This window comes from Typopeltis vanoorti, chromosome 6 (genome assembly GCF_054136105.1).
Source record: "Typopeltis vanoorti isolate ZY-2024b chromosome 6, IOZ_Tvanoo_1.0, whole genome shotgun sequence".
NCBI classification, from domain to species: domain Eukaryota; kingdom Metazoa; phylum Arthropoda; class Arachnida; order Uropygi; family Thelyphonidae; genus Typopeltis; species Typopeltis vanoorti.
Genome location: NC_143554.1, coordinates 130,991,410 through 131,009,272, shown reverse-complemented (window position 1 = coordinate 131,009,272; position 17,863 = coordinate 130,991,410). Strand labels below are relative to the sequence as shown.

Sequence of the window (17,863 nt, the reverse complement as noted above, 5' to 3'; positions counted from 1 at the left end):
ACATCCATTATGATCTAAGGTGGACACAAATTGGGTGTATATTTACATTTCATTTTTTGGATTTTCTATCCCATACAATTTTTGCACTGGTTGGTTTATTAATCAATGATGTAAACTGGATCCTAAATTGCTTTTGACTCTGACATCTAACACAACAATTTACAGACCAAAAATACTAATGGTGGTGCACAGTAAATGGCTTGTGTTGGATCCTTTCCAGGTTTCGGAATTTTATCCCAAATGTTTTCATCCAATTTTTTTTATTTTATCCCATACAATTTTTGCACTGGTTGTTTGATGAATCAATAATGTTAACTGGATAAAATTGCTTTGGACTCTGACATCTAACATGGCAATTTTTTTCTTTCTAATTTACACTCACACGTAGACCCACACTTCACCATGTCGGCATTCAAAACCAAAATCCTATGGGAACTCTTCCTCTAAGTATCCTGGTCTATTGTAAGAAAAGGAGATCCAAAGATTGTGATGGAAGCTGTTCAAAACCAAAATCCTGCAGAATAGGTTGGTTACTCCTTATTCCAGAAGTGTCTTATGTCTGTAGATCTGTGTGTGTTTACAGGGCTGGTTTGCCTGTTCTGAGGGACAAAAAAACCCGACTTTCAGGGTGAAAAATCCCTCTACCTCCATATGAAACCAGGCTAACTCACCTTTAGTCGATAGCAATTTACAGGCATAAAAAGATTGGTAGTGATAGACAGTAGATGCCATTGTGTATAGATGGTAGTGGCATTCTGTGTAGTTGGCGAATTAAGTAGTGGAGACAGTTGTAGTATGCTCTCCCTCAATGAGTCCTTGGAGGTGTCACATAATAATAACATGCTTTGGCTGAGCATACTCGAAAGCAATGAAATTTGATATAGTACAGTATCCATGAAATATACCCCATAGTCTGTCCTGATCTCTTTTGGCTGCTTTGCACTGAGGGTTCCACCAAGGCTTTGGATACAGTGAAAATCAAGATAATGTTTTTGGAATTACTGCTGTTGCTGCCAGGAGAATGCAATCTGCTACATACTTCACTGATAGGTGTTCAACTGACTGCTTCGGCATTAAATTTTGCACAATGAGAAAAAATATTCCAGTAAAGTTCATCCATTTTCCACATAAATGTCCGTTTAGGAAAACATAGTTCCCATGAAGATATAGTCCAAAGAACAGGATAATGATTGCTTTCATAATCTCTAGAACATCCCACATAAGCAGGAGAAAAATGAGCAGGGGGGTAGGTTAAGATCTACAGCAGAATATGAGCAGGTAGGCATATGGAAACTACAGGTAACCCTCGTATAACGCGGTACTTAATCAATGCGGTTTCGATATAACGTGGTCTACAATTTCTAGTAACCCTTTATTTATTTTTTTTTTCACTGCGGGACTTAAAAATCGATTTGTGTCTGCTCGTAACACGTAAACAGTTAAAAGTATCGAATTTAGTTTTATTGTATCCCTGAATATGATACTGTACAGAGGTTTTTGCAGTCTGTGTAATTCTCAACAAATAGGGCAATTAGAGAAAGTCGGAATAAAAACGGTGCTGATTAATGAATCACATGTCCCCCTCTCACAGAAACTATGCTGTATAGACTCAAACAAAACCATATGTTGCACCGAAACACAGTATCTAACTAAAAACTATTGTCCAATTTTTCAATTATGAAATAAGTGTTTGTTTTATTGCATTTGAAATTCTCGATGTCATTATGACAGATCACAAAGGCTAACTTGAAATAAAAGACTACCAAGAATTGAAACATGCCATATAATGAGTGTGTGAGTTCACCTGCCACGTTAAACGCAAACAAACAGCCATAAAATTCAATCAAGGGTTGAAACTTTTGTGTAAGTTGAGCCAGTCGGTAATGAGAAGTTCTGTCGGAACTATAAATGACACCCTGTTGTGAATGTATTAAAGTTAATAGTGAATGTTGTTATGACAGTTTCAGATGTTATGGAATTCGATTGAAGAGAATTAGCATTTCAACTCAACACTTGTCAGTTGCCTTTGTCTTTGGGTCGCATGATCTTTTGTTAATACTGCACCAATCATATGCACATCTTTATAGCTGCTCTCTTGTGTAAAACAAAATTCAACATGTATGTATTGTAATAATTAAAAAAAAAAGTTGAATAATTTATAAGCGTATAAAAGGATATCACCTGTAAATTGTTGATGTGCAAGCAAAATTCTCAGATGCGTCACCTCTGACATGAGTGCCATGGGTTTGCCATCTAGGATTTACTGCATAAAGTTTTTATTGTTGAAAATTGTCTTCGTTTTCTGCCAGGAAAGCACATTAAAAATCATAAGTGTGTTATTCTCAAGCTGAGCAGTTTATTTTCTGGTGAGTTACATACATATGTAATGCTTTTTCTTTTTATGTAAAAGTTTATTTTTATTGTAACGGCCACTAAAACTGCAACGAAAGGGAAAAAACCAACATTGAAGAGGAAATTCATTTCTCTCGAAGAAAAAATTAAAATATTGGATTGGTTGAAAATTGGAGAAAAACCAAGAGTTGTTGAATTATTTCTGAAGACAGTGATGATGATGATTAAAATATATGCTTTATTTTATTGTGTCTAAAACATTTATTCATTATGTGCAATGAAATTTATGTACAATTGGTAATTTTTATAATTTTATACTATGTATTTGTCTCATAGTTTATGTTTTCTTAACTTACATGAATTACCTGAATTAAATAAAAATATTGTTTTTGTTGGATATGTCATTGTTTATATAATTTAAAAAAAAAAAACGATTTCAGAACCTAACCCTACTTTTTCTATGTGATCTAAGTCTCGCATAACGCGATTTATATAACGTATTTCTATGGAACATAACATCCGCATTATACAAGGGTTACCTGTACCGACTAGTATCTACCGACCAGTATTAAGGGAGAGAATATGAAGGTTGAGCATTTGCTCAATAATACAACCTCGTCCATTTGTGTTCATACTACTCAATGAACACAAACGGACGAGGTGATTAAATAGGTGACTTTAATGACTTTAATTAAAGTCATTAAAGTCACCTATGAGAAGTAAGGGCTGAGACAGTTGCAATATAAGATTATCAAGTTCGATCTAATTTAACTCATAACCTGGTGGCAAATATATGGAACATACTGTAATAAGAAATCCCATGGATAGGAGAATCACTACTGCTTCCAGAGCAGTATTAAGCTAGACATGATGGAAAGGAGCATGATCACAAAAATAGCTACACCACCATGAGTGGTGTAGATAGAAACAGAAAGACCTGTGTATCTCAAGCACAATCCTGATATCATCGATATTCTGATGAAACATATGGCAGTTCCATAAAAATTTTCCCATTGTTTTGGCATTGTACACTTGTCTGATTTCTTATAGGTTGAGGCTTACCTTTGTCAGGTTTATACTCATATTTGCCTAATGAGTTTGGGAAGTTTATTCAGGAAGTTTATTTGGGAATGAGGGGAATGGGAATGAGGGATATGAGGCCAGTGCATTATGAATGCTAACTGCTGGCATTCTAATGGCCGGTTTGCCAGTGGGACGAAAAGCCCAAATTTCCAGGAGAAAAAACCCTCTACCTCCATATGAGACCAGTCAACTCACCTTCATTTGAAAAGCCCTGATAAACGTTCTTCACAACCGAGACGGGATTTGAACCCAAGTCTTTCCCCAAAGGACATCATCGAAACTGACTGAGCTATGGAGGCTCTTAGTCTAGGAAGTACGGTATCTCTGGAGTAGAAAGAGACCTGATCTCTCTGGACACTCCTTGATGGTACATGTCCAGAAACTGACAATATATATATATATATATATATATATATATATATATATATATATATATATATATATATATATATATTAAATGTTCTGGGAAAGATTTATACAAGCATACTTGAGAAGAGGCTGAGAAAAACTGTGGAACACAATCTTGGAGAAGAACAAGCTTATCAAAATCAGATTTTCACTTTATGACAAATAGTTGAGAAATCATGGAATATAATAAAGATCCATGCTTGTTTTGCAGATCTAGAAAAAACTTACAATGTGTCCAAAGGAGAGTGTAAAACAAAGGTGCACGCTATCTCCAATCTTATTCATCATCTTCACTAAAACTGTGCCTAAATAGCTGAAATATGTTGCTTGTTCTATAAATTCTCCACTGAGAATGCTGATGGAATTATGTACATTCCAGCCTATTTTCATAGTTTTTGTCTGATTTTGTCTGTATGGATCACATTATGAAAAAGTAGCATTAAACCTGATAATAGAATTGGAGATACCAAACTTAGCTCTCTGCTTTATGCAAAAAAGAGTTGCAAATGAACTCCTAAATACAGGAATACCTTGTATAGCACGGTTGATTGGTTCCAAGAAGTGTCCACACTACGCAAAACCGCGTTGTTCGAGGTCTAATTATAAAGGTTTTCGATTTAATTTGTTTATTACAAAAATTTAGGATAATAAAAATGTTTAAAAATTAAAAAAATTGTTATTTTTATTAACTAAATAACAAATAAAATCCTTTTAAACTGATATAAAAGTTGTAGAAAATAAAACAAATGTTGCTTCAATTGCTACTTTTTACTAAAGTAGTCTTTTCGTGTTCGTTGAACCATCCTTCAAGTACTAGATCTCTGTAGCATTTGATGGCATTATTGAGACTTTGTCTCACTTTGATGCTTCTTTCCAAATTCGGGTCGGCATTTATGAGAAAGTCGGAAGCTTCGTCGATTTTTCTCACAAAAGTTGAAAGGTCAGCAAAAAAAATTCTTTAACCATGACATCAGTGGGGTCATCTTCGTCTTCTTCTGCTTCATAGGCTTGTTGTTCTTTCAACTCCAAAAGGGTTTCATCATCCAGATCATTTGAATGAGAATCAATACATCCGTTCACATTGTTACAATCTAAACTTGTAAAACCAAGATCTTTGCCCATCTGCACAATTTCTGTTGAGATTTTCTCTTTCTGTGTTGCAAAGGCAACAAAGTCCTTTGAACAATGCAGCAAGATATGCCATACGGCTCTCATGTTGCTTTGAGTCACCTCTTGCCAAGATTCATAAATATTTTGAATGGCATCTTTTATGTTAAATTTCTTCCAAAATTCACTCAAAGTCCAAGAATCTTCTTCTGCTGCAGCTTTAATAGCTTGAGCAAAAGTTCGTCTTAAATAGTAAGCCTTGAAAGTAGAGATAACGCCTTGATCCATTGGCTGCAGAATTGATGTTGTGTTTGGAGGGAAAAAAAGAATATTGACATTTTCATCTAAGTCAGTCAATAGAGTTGGATGGCCTGGCTCATTGTCTAATAAAAGCGAAAATTTGAAAGGAATATCATTTTTTTAAAAATAGCTTTTAACTTAAGGGCAAAAACAAGTTTTAAACCAGTCTTCGAAAATTGAACGAGTCACCCACGTTTTTTATTCGAACGCCAATGAATAGGTAAATTGTTCTTTGTAAAGCCCTTAAGAGCTCTTGGGTTTTCCGCTCTGTACACTAACAGGCTTCAATTTTAAATCACCTGATGCATTACCTCCTAGTAAAAGTGTCAATCGGCCTTTTGACACTTTATACCCAGCTTGTTATTTTTCCTTCTCTGCTAGAAATGTGCACGATGGCATTCTTTTCCAGAACAAGCCAGTCTCGTCAGCATTAAAAATTTGATCATCTGTGTAGCCTTCCTTCTGCAGTTTTAGTGTCGGCACTTTCTCTTTCACCTTGGATTCTTACGTTATGGAGTCCCATAGGCTTTTTGAAATTGTAGAACCACCTGCGACTTGCTATAAATGTTTCACTGGTTGTACCTCCTTCATTTTCGCTTTCATTTTCTTTTATTTTGTCATATAGACCTGTTGCTTTTGCCTGGATTATCATTTGACTCAAAGGAATCTTTTTTCTGATACAATCTCCAATCCAGATCATTAGACGGCGTTCCATATTTTTCATTGTAGAAGATCGATTTCTCGTGATCACTTTTGACATATAAGAAGCGGTGCTCATTCCATGTTGTTTAATCTTTTCTTTGCTCTGAATAATTGTTCGTACAGATGACTCATTCATTGAATTCTCACGTGCTATTTTAGCAAACGAAGCTCCATTCTCGTCACATTTTATAATTTCAAGTTTCTTCTCTAATGTCAACCACTTGCATTTTTTTGTTACTCCAACAGTGTCTTCTTTGTTTTGTCTCTTTTCACTCATACTTAATTAATAAAAAAAAAATATTAAATACTAATATTAAAGTAAATAATAAAATCCCACGGGGAAAGAACGTATCTACGTGAGAACCAATCGAATAACTACTGCATAAATGTGGCTCTCGACTGTCATTTGCAGTGCCTGGGAGTAGCCGGTCAGTGTTAACAATGTTAGTGTAATAATGATAAGTGTAATAATAAAAACCGCGTTAGACCAAAACCGCGCTATACAAGGTATTCCTGTATATCCAGAACAAGTCTCCAGCATTCTCTAACTAAATTGAATAACAGCTATAGCAAATTTAGCATAAAAATCAGAAAAAACTATGAAAATAGGTTGGAACATACAAAACTCCAGCTGCATTCTCAATGGAGAATGTATGGAACAAGCTAAATATTTTAGCTATTTAAGCATAGTTTTAGTAATGATGGCAAATTAAATTTGGAAATAGACAGCAGTATTCACAACTGAATAAATTTATATGGAATAAGAATAAAATTAGTCAAACCACTAAACTTGCAATATAAAAACTGACTGACTGACTAAAGTAGTTTCTGACCTCTGGAATGTCGAGTATGAGGAAAGATTGAAAAGATGTAATTTGCAGAGTCTAGTGGAGAGAAGGAAGAGGGGAGATATGATAGAGACCTACAAGTTGGTAAGGGGTTGTTATAGGATCAATGGTGAAGTTCTACAGAGAATAGTGGGAGATCAGGGGAGAACCAGAGGTCATCCCTGGAAACTGTATAAAGAGGGTGTGAGTAGGGGAGTGAGAGGCAGGTTTTTTTCATGCAGAGTTGTGAGTGATTGGAATGCCTTGCCTGAGAGTGTGGTGTCTGCAAGGAGTTCGAATGTGTTTAAGACACAGTATGATGAGATGTGTGTGAGATAAAAGGACCTCCTAGATGAGTCTTTGACTCCATGAGGTCTTGTTTAATAATAATAATACTAATAATAATATGCCCACAGATACGAGAGCCTTTGAAACTTCTGCGTACGTCAAAAGAAGGAGAATCCATTCCTATAATAGGGTAATCAATCCGTATTGTGGGATGAGTGTTTATTATTACATGTCTGAAGATTAACTTCTCTTTTATGATCACTGTAGTTTCTAAAGTGGGAACTATTTTGGTTGTGTAACAGTTGGAAAATTTTATGTATAAAGCATGTGATTTTGCGTGTTGTGACCAATTTGTACATCGTCTTATTTCTTTCTCCCCTTCAACATGAATTGACTCTTCTTGGCAGTCTGCCAACGACAGCTCTCGCTTATGTGGTTGGATTTTACAAGATAATATTCAAACAAGTTTTAAGTTATGGATCTGAGAGTTGTGTTAGACAAAGATTTGATCAAAGATCACAGACCACAGATATAAGTTCTAAGAAAAATCAGAGGGCTGAAAATATGGTATTAATAACAGAATCATATTAAAAATAAAGATTAGGAAGGAACTTGATATTGTTAGCATTCAAAAAAGTGTAAACAGAATTAATCTAGTGTAGTGTGGTCACTTAAACAGAACGGGAGAGGAAAGAGTAACAAAAGAAGCAAAGAAGTCTTTGATTCCAAGATGATAGGAAAAGAACCAAAGAAAGACCAAGATATGGGTAGACAGACAAGTAATAAATTAATTGAGGAACAATTTTCATAGGTGATTTGTAATAATGCAAACTTAATCATGTAGTGCTATCATAGTAGCCTGTACACTTTTGATACATATCAGAAAATTAATGATGGTGGTGGACAGGTCAAATTCCAGATGTAGTAGATCTCTCATAATACCCATCTATTAAAAACAGAAATAAAACTCAATATGAAAATTACAGAGGAATTTGGCTACTGAAAGTTTCAGGTAAGGTTTATGAAGTGCATTTTACAAGAGGCTAAAAGAACTGTCAAAGGGAAACTGGAGAAGCACAAGTTAGGTTCAGGACAAACCTACAGATTCACATCATCATTGTATTAAGAATACGATTCTTTCTTTTAAGGTTATTACATGGTAGTTACCATTCACAGTGAAGAATTTATGGAGACACAATGCATGTGTTAGAATAATTACTTTACTTAACATCAGGAAAGTAACTTTTGATGTTTCGTCTGTACTGAGGTCATCATCAGGAAAAATACATATAAGATACAAGCTACATGACACTGCACTATACAAAAGTAAGATGAATCTAAATGCTTGTTAATCATTTAACCTAACCTGACCTCTTATGGAAAAAAATAAAATAAAATAAATTAAATTAAAAAATAAAAAAAATTACAATAAAAATAACATATAAATGGAACTACATTAAACATTTCTAAAGTTCTCTAGTATTGAGATTTCCTTCTGATTGGGATTGTTCTTGTTGCTATTTGGATTGCAGATGGTCCTCCATATTCTTGGAATAATTAATCCACCATTTTTATTCAGGTTTGAATAATGTTTCGGCATTTCATTTCTGATATGTATCAACAGCATACAGGCTACTATGATAGCACTACATGATTAAGTTTGCATTATTGCAAATCACCTATGAAAAATTTTCCAATTAATTCATTACTTGTCATTATCCAAGCCTGAACAAAAATGATGGATTAATCATTCCAAGAATGTGGAGGACCCATCTGCAATCCATATAGCAACAAGAACAAGTCCAAACAGAAGAAAATCTCAATACGAGAGGACTTTAGAAATGTTTAATGTTTTTCTGTTTATATGTTATTTTTATTGTAATTTTTTATGTTTTATAATTTCATTTAATTTCTTTTTATTTTATTTATTTATTTTATTTTTATTTATTCCACAAGAGGTCAGGCTAGGTTAAATGATTAACAAGCATTTAGATTCATCTTACTTTTGTATAGTGAAGTGTTATGTAACTTGTACCTTATACATATGTATTTTCTAATGAGGATGACTTCAAAACATCGAATGTCACTTTCATAATGTTAAGTAATTATTCTAACATGTTATCTGTGAGAGTCAACATGGATTTGTGAAAGGGTGCTCTTGTTTTAGTAATATGCTAGCCTTTTATAATCAAGTTACAAGAACATTAGATGAGGGAAAGGCATATACTGCAATTATCTTAGACTTAGCGAAGGCATTTGACAGGGTGCTACATGATAAGCTGATATTTAAGTTGCAGCACATGGGTCTGGATGTCAGATTGGTCAACTGGATTCAGGATTGGCTGTCTGATAGGTATCAGAGAGTTGTGTATGGTGGAGCAGTTTCAAGGAGGCAGAGGGTTACAAGTGGGGTCCCACAGGGCTCAGTACTAGGACCTATATTGTTTAACCTTTATATCAATGACATTGCCAGTGGATTGCAAGGGGATATTCAGTTGTTTGCAGATGATGCGAAGCTGGGAAGGATTATTAGTAATAGTGCAGATGTGGTAGCCCTGCAAGAGGATTTGAATAAGCTAGATAGATGGGCAAATGAATGGGGGTATCAGTTTAATGCAGCAAAATGTAAGGTCTTGAGGTTTGGGAAACATCGATGGGATGCTGCATACTCTATGGGGAGGAGTTATACTGGAGGAAGTAGGGGAGACAAGAGATCTGAGGTTGATGATTGATAGAAACCTGAAATTTAGGGGACATATTGCAAAGGTGGTGAAGGTAACACAGAGGATTGCTGCAATTATGAGAAGGACACTGACCTGCAGAGATAAAAGGGTTATCATTCCGTTGTAAGTCTCTGATCAGACCACACTTAGACTATTGTTCTCAGATTTGGTCCCCCGGATTTGAAGGGGATAAATTAACTGTGGAAAGGGTACAAAGATGGATGACAAAGATGGTTTCAGGATTGTAAAATTTTGGTTATGAGGATCGGCTGAGGGAATGTGGACTGCAGAGTTTGGTGAATAGAAGAAGGAGAGGTGATATGATTGAGACTTTTAAATTGTTGAGAGGTGGTTACAGGGTTGATGCTGGGGAGTTCTTTCGCTTGGTTGAACAGCGGGAAGGAGTGATGACAAGAGGCCATCCCTGGAAGTTACGAAAGGAAACTGTGAGCAAGAGGGTGAGGAGTGGTTTCTTTGCTGGAGGGTGGTTGAACCGTGGAATGCATTGCCTGATGGAGTGGTGAGAGCAAGAACGGTCAATGAGTTTAAGGAGTGGTATGATAGACTTTGTGTTTCTTAGGGGGAGGGCCTCCCCTCGATGAGCCTTGACAGACTTTATGTTCTCAGTGTTGGATTCTGAATATATAGAGATTTAAATAATTATTATTTGCTTCAGAATCCAACATGATCTTCTATCACAAGGGCTAGACTTGTAAATATTATTTAATGTAAACAACTTATTTTACAATTTAATATTCATATAACTACCTTTAATTTTATCTAATATTTAATTAATTAATCAACGATATATGTATTAATAATGAAAAGACTGTATTAAATATTATTAAGATATTTTATTCATTACTATATTAATATAAGAACTTGTATTTGATAATTTAACTGCGCATTAATTGAAATGTAAATATTCTCTATTGATTCCTGTTTGTAGAAATTTAACGTTATGTAATAGCTCAATTTTATTATGTTTTATTTTGTTGTCATGGAGATGCATATAAGTAAGTGAGTGCGAGTTGGAACACCACGTGAGGAGAAGGTTTATTGAAATGAGTTTTAGAAAGAAATCATGAGAATAATTTAAGCAGGAAAAACGGATATATAAGCGATGAACGCTGGAAATTATTATTATTAAGAGAGAGAGAAAGGAGTGGATGGAATCCACTCCTTTCTCTCTCTCCAATCCACTCCAAATTGGCATTAGGATGGAATCGGAGCATTCGGGAATCACGGTACGTTAATAGCGAGTCGGCAAGTCACTCAAGCAGCTAAATAAGGTCTACTAGTCGAGAGGCGGTTAGCTAATAAATTGTAGAATAACAATTATAGCTACGGAAGACAGCTGAGTGACTGCTAAATAGAGTAGCGATATTTGAGTTGAGATTCAATTTCAGGGCCGACCTGTCAAGGACACACAGAATCTTGAAATAAAGCAGTAGAATAGTAGAGGCTGTAAAATTGAAGTTTACCGTTAGCTGTGCTTAGAAATATATTGCCTAAAGAATTAAATGAATGCAGGAAGAATGAACAGCTGTGCATATAAAACCTCAAGTTAAGGAATTATTGTGTATTGCCTTAATTCATAAGTGATCAGTAGTACTTTGTGCAACAACGTTTGTTTGTGTATTGTGACCGATGATTAATTCAGTTATTGCTTAGAAGAATTTATTTAATGAGTGCCGTTTACTGTTTAAAGTGTTTACAGTTGTAAAAAGTGTATATGTATAAGTAGATGAAGATAGAAGATTATCGGTAAGATTATTCCAACAATTAATATTCCTATACAGAGAAGTGTGCGAGTTTCATCCTAGAATTTCCCTATACTAACAGTAACTATATTGTGAAAATTAGCCGAAGTGTAAATTTAAAAGTGTTTGTTTGTGAAGAGGTGTTACTGAAATTTTATTGTATTTGGAACTTAAGGAACTGTGAGAAGACTGTAATAGAGATAACAAATTTACCATTGTTTGAGTTTGTATGACAGTATTATCAGAAAGGCTGAAGTGTTTATGATATCTTAATTACTGATTTGAATTTGAGTGCATAATTTGTGATTCTAAAATCAAAAGTTGTATTTTGCCTGAATCTCTTTTACTGCACCATTCATAAAATATTCGAACCAAAGCGGGTAAATTAAGTAAGTTAAATATTCTCAGCCTGTATATATATTAATAACATATTAAGGAGAAATAGTTGAGGGTTGATTTTTCTTCAATTCTTGAACTAATTCAGATATAGAGTGGCGCAGTCAATAAATATAAATTTTCTCTATATTTGTATTAGAAATCGACTAGCAACTATTTTTTGTTTAAGAACATCGTAGTGACTAACAAGTCGAATCCAAGGTGTAGATTGAGAAGAAGTAGGATCCAACATTAGGAAGGACCTCCCTCGATGAGTCTTTTGACTCCATGGAGGCCTGAATAATAATAATAATAATAATAATTTTAAGTGGATTAAAAAATAAAAATGATTCTTTTCATGGTTATGAATTCAGGGAAACACAACACACATATTAAAATAATTACTTCACTTAATATTAGGAAAGCAACAATTGATGTTTCGACCTCTGTATTGAGGTCATCATCAGAAAAATAGATATGTATAAGAAGCAAGCTACATGCTACTGCACTTTACAAAGGTAAAATGAATCTAGGCTGCTTATTAATATTTTATCTAACCTAACCTCTAGTGAAAAAAAAAAAGTTAATAATATTAAAAAAATAATTTTAATAAAATAAAATAAAGTTTAAAAAAAAAGTAAACATAAAAATAAATTAAAAACAGAACTACATTAAACATTTCTAAAGTCCTTTCATATTGAGATATCCTTTTAGACTTGTTCCAGTGCTATAAGGGTTAAAGATGGATCCTCCACATTCTTAGAATGATTAGTCCATTTTTGTTCAGGTTTGGACTGTTCTTTAGCATTTCACAGGCTTCTTTAAATTTTCTCTCAAACCAAGTTTTGGTGCAGTGTAGGGACTTGGTGCCTTTCCAGTCAATTCTATGGTATGTTTGGAGTGCGTGGTCTAATAGCCCTGTTTTTCCATAATGGAGGTATTTAATGCGTCGCTTGTGTTCGTCTTTTCTGATTGGGATAGTGCATCCTGTTTCCCCTATGTAGGGTAAGTTACATATACATTGGATTTTGTAAACCCCTGGGTGGGCTAGGTGTGGAAGCGGATCTTTGGAAGAGCTGAATAAATTTCTTAATTTTGTCAGGGATTTGAAGGTAGTCTTAATGTTGTATTTATGTAGTGTTCTGTCTATTTTTTTTTTCTGAGATGCCTCTAACATATGGTATGGCTATGGCATTCTTATAATCTTTTTTGTTTTTTAGTGGTATTTTTATGAAGGATCTTGTGAAATGTTTTTTTATTATAGTCATTTTTTACAAATGTATGGTTAATGATTTCAATTCTTGGTTTAGAGAGTGTTCATAGTTAGTGCTCTGTGTTTGAGGATGCTTATGACTCCTATTTTTTTTTGTTGAGTGGTGGTATGAATTTTTGTGTATGTACTGGTCTCTGTGTGTAGGTTTGCAGTAGACCGAGGAGAGAGAACCTGAGGGAAGATGTGTGACGAGTGTGTCTAGAAAAGGAAGAGAGTTGTTTTCAATTTCAATGGTGAATTGGATACATTTGTGTTGAGGTGGCTAAGGAATGTGTTTAATGTTTCATGGTCATGGGGCCAAATGGCGAAAATCATCCCACGATGAGTCTTTTGACTCCATGGAGGCCTGAATAATAATAATAATAATATCTGAGCCAGACTTTGAGCTTTAGGTTGGCTGAATTTAGAGCTTGTTGCTCAAAGTCTTCCATATAAAAGTTGGCTATTGGGGGGAAAGTGGTGAGCCCATGGCTGTACCTTCTTTTTGTAGATAAAAATTGTTTTGCTACACGAAATACCCAGAGTGGAGTACTGGAGTACGTGGGCAAAGAGGGCCATGATATCAGGTGGAAATATGTTCTGTAGGAGAATAATAGTATCATTGAATGGGACATTGGTGAAAAGGGAGTTATGTCAAAGCTGACTAATAAATCTTGGTCGTTGAGTGTGATGTTTTTAATTTTGTTTATAAAATGTTGTGTATTTTTTATGTAAGATAGAGAATAACCTACCAACTCCTTGATTGTGGTAGCTAATTTCTTGGCAATGTGATAATTAGGGCTGTCGATTCCTTCAACTATTGAACGTAATGATGTGTTTGTTTTTGTCTATTTTTGACAGGCCATAAATTCTGGGAGCGCAGGCATAATGAGGTATTAGTTTTTTGATTGTTTCTTCTGGCCAAGTGATCACAGATTTAATTAATTCTGTTGTTTTCTTTTTGATGCATTTAGTGGGGTTGTAGTTCACCATTTGGTAAGTGTCATGGTCCAATACCAAATGGTTCATTTTTTTCTAGGTATGCTATCCAATTGAAGACAACGGTAGCATTACCTTTATCGGCTTTTGTGATTACGACATCTTTGTTTTTTTTTTCAGGATTTGATAGCCAGTTTTTCTGTTTTGTTTAGGTTGCAACTTAGTTTTTTGCACGTTTAATATGTATGATGTTTCCATTCATATTTTGTCTGCTAGATTAGAGGGGGAGGGATTGCAACATCAAGACTACCTTCAAACCCCTGACAAAATTAAGAAATTTACTCAGTTCTTCCAAAGATCCATTTCCACACCTAGCCCACCCAGTGGTTTACAAAATCCAATGTACATGTAAACTACCCTACATGGGGGAAACAGTACACACTATCCCAATCAGAAAAGACAAACACAAACTACACATCAGCTGGCCTGGTTGGGCGAGTGATAAGTGTATCCACTCTCCAGCCAAAAGGCTGCAGGTTCAAATCCCACTGTGGGCATGGATGTTTGCGATCGTCTGTAAAAACACTAGTGGTGGACAGTAGATGGCACTGGTATAGATGATGTGGTTGATGGATGAGGTTAAGTGGTGGAGATGGAGAGTTGTAGAGTAGGTGCCCTCCCTCGATGATCTTTGGACTCTCTGGAGGTGTCAAATAATAATCATAATAATAATATTAAATACCTCCATTACGAAAAAACAGGCCTATCAGACCACACACTCCAAACATACCATAGAATTGACTGGAAAGGCACCAAGTCCCTACACCGCACCAAACCCAGTTTGAGAGAAAATTTAAAGAAGTCTGTGAAATACTAAAACACGGTACAAACCTGAACAAAAATGGACTAATCATTCCAAGAATGTGGAGGACCCATCTGCAACCCTTACAGCACGGGAACAAGTCCAAAATGATATCGCAATACGAGAGGACTTTAGAAATGTTTAATGTAGTTCTGTTTTTAATTTATTTTTATATTTACTTTTTTTAAACTTTATTTCATTTTTTAAATTTTAAAAACAGTTTTTTAATATTTTTAATATTATTAACTTTTTTTTTCTACTTGAGGTTAGGTTAGATAAAAGATTAACAAGCAGCCTAGATTCATTTTACCTTTGTAAAGTGCAGTAGCACGTAGCTTGCTCCTTATATGCATGCATTTTTCTGATGATGACCTCAATACAGAGGTCAAAAACGTCAATTGTTACTTTCCTAATATTAAGTAAAGTAATTATTTTAACACATATGTTGTATTTCCCTAAATTCTTAACACTCAGGAGGTTGCAATTTTGTAGCATAGGATGCGGTATATCTGAGAGATAACATTCATTACTAGTATGTGCTAAAATGCAAAAAAAAAAAATAAAGAACCAACACTGCAAATATAATTCATGATGGTACAAATTAAGTGAATATTGAATCCAACATTATTTCATAGCCGAATATGGAAACTACAAGAGTTTCGTGCCAAATATATATATATATAGAAACTAAATGTTTTGGTGGAACAAGCATAAGTAGTTAAACGTTGGGCAACTCGTAGTAAAGGTGGAACAAGCTACAGACCACTTTCCTTAGTATTTTCCATTAATGTAAAGCACATCTCCTAGAGGATATGTATGATAAATATTGAATCCAACATTATTTCAATATTATTTCAAGAGTTTTGTGCCGAAACTAAAAGTTTTGGCGGACGCAAGCATAAGTAATGCCATACTAGAAGTAAAGGTGGGGCAAGCTCGAGAGCACTGTCCTCAGTATTTTCCATAAATGTAAAGCATCTCCTAGAGGATATGTAATTAAATAAGCCTTTGGCTCTCTATTTCAGTAATACATGATGGTTTAATTATTTTCAGTTACAATCTAGAAATTATTGAACAAAGAATAAAAAACAACAACTAAACTATACTATACTGACCTCGGAGGTCGCGGTATCTCTCAGATAACATTCACTGTCAAACATCATAAACCTTTACATAACGTGTTAAACCAAACTGACAGCAAAAAAAAGTGTGGAATATCACTCGTTCATATGGTCTCATTCATATGGGTGAGACCATATGAATGCACAGCTACTCATGATCTTCAACCTATACAATAGATAGGTTAAAGAATATTCATGTTGACAATTAGCATTTATCTGTCAGATCAGATGCAACCTCCCAAGTGTTAACCATGAATGCTGATCACCGTGTAACCTCAAAAGAAAGGGGGGAAAAAGTTTGTTTCTTTATAACTTTTTTTTTACATTTTCTATGTATATTGTTTGACATATAGTATCATATTTAGTAAATAGCATGTTTACGAAGTTTTTCATTCTCTGATGAGCACACTTTTGTAATGTAATATCTGAGAAAATTACCACCAAAATAAAATATATTTTATAAATGAACAGTGTTTGGGATTAATTGGTTTCACTTATAGATATTACATTCTACCAAATTTTAGGAACTGACAACTTTAAAAATATCAAGATGGTATTCTCAATTTCTTGCAAAATGTTTTGTAACAAGTGCAATATATCAGAGAATTGCAAGCAGCAATTATTTACTGACACAGCTCAGCCACATCTTTTGTTAGGATTGATACACAAGAACATTTATATACCACCACAGAAAATTACAGATGTCAGTTCTGCAGCATTCAGGTATGCTTCTCCTGTTACTATGCTTTATGCAAAGAATAATTAATCATGTAATTCAAAATGTGGGTTCAAGTTCAGACTGTCATGCTTTTGTTTCATTACAATATATATTTTTCTCTCTCACAAATGAATCAAACGTGTCAATATACCTTAACAGAAACATGGCAGCTGGCCTTGTGAAATGCAATTCCATCTTATCTGCAGCAACATTTCCAGTGTGAACATGTTGCAGTGAGATTGTCATTTGCTTGTTACTTTTGTACTAATTGAATTTTGTAAGCCATGAACTAGTCTTCTACATTAGGAACAGGAGTTGTTGATTAGGTGTCCTCCCTGGAGGTTTGTGTATTAATAATAATAATAATAAGATCAGGTGTGGTACACTGTGCAACATGTAGTTCACAACTGTTCCCAAATAAATTTTCTTTATCAACATAGAAGCAGTTTAAAACAATTAGTTTACGCTATACCATTAGACTATGCAATGACATTCAGATGGGTGGATTCTATCTTGCATTGCTTTTGAATTCCGAATGCGAAAAATAATACTATAATTGCAATTAAATGAGTGGCATTTTGACACTATGCATGATACTTGATTCGTTTTGTGGGCTACCAAAATTCAAAGTGCTTAATCATCATCATAATCAAATTCCTAACATGTACTCTCAGGGGATGTACAGGATATATATATATATATATATATTTTTTTTTTTTTTTTTTTTTTTCCCTGCTTTACATCAGGAAAGTAAGTTTTTCATCGCCACTAATTTTTAAATTACTAACTTTTAATGCTGCAATACTGTTTCTATATCAAAACAAAACAAACTCAATAAAACTTAAGATTTTACAAAGTCGTCCACTTTATTACTTACCTTCATAATCTTTTTGAACCTAGGTTATACATCACTTGTAAAGTTTATTACAAGCATAAACAAATTGGCTTTTCGAGAATAAATGGAAGCTAATAAACAATTTGCTTTAAAATCATTTTGTTGCCATTATCTGAAAGCCATTTTAAAATAAATTTCTAAATAAATT

The 17,863-nt window shown here is 34.3% G+C and overlaps 1 protein-coding gene across 1 annotated transcript in view; it reads right to left on the bottom strand.

Annotated features, from left to right (window-relative positions):
- The window catches only part of LOC150105949 (uncharacterized), a 140,557-nt gene extending 122,694 nt beyond the window's left edge, over positions 1-17,863 (bottom strand). Inside the window, exon 1 of the mRNA XM_090393711.1 lies at positions 17,698-17,863. The gene's annotated coding sequence lies outside the window, so the exon portion shown is untranslated. The remainder of the gene's footprint in view (positions 1-17,697) is intronic.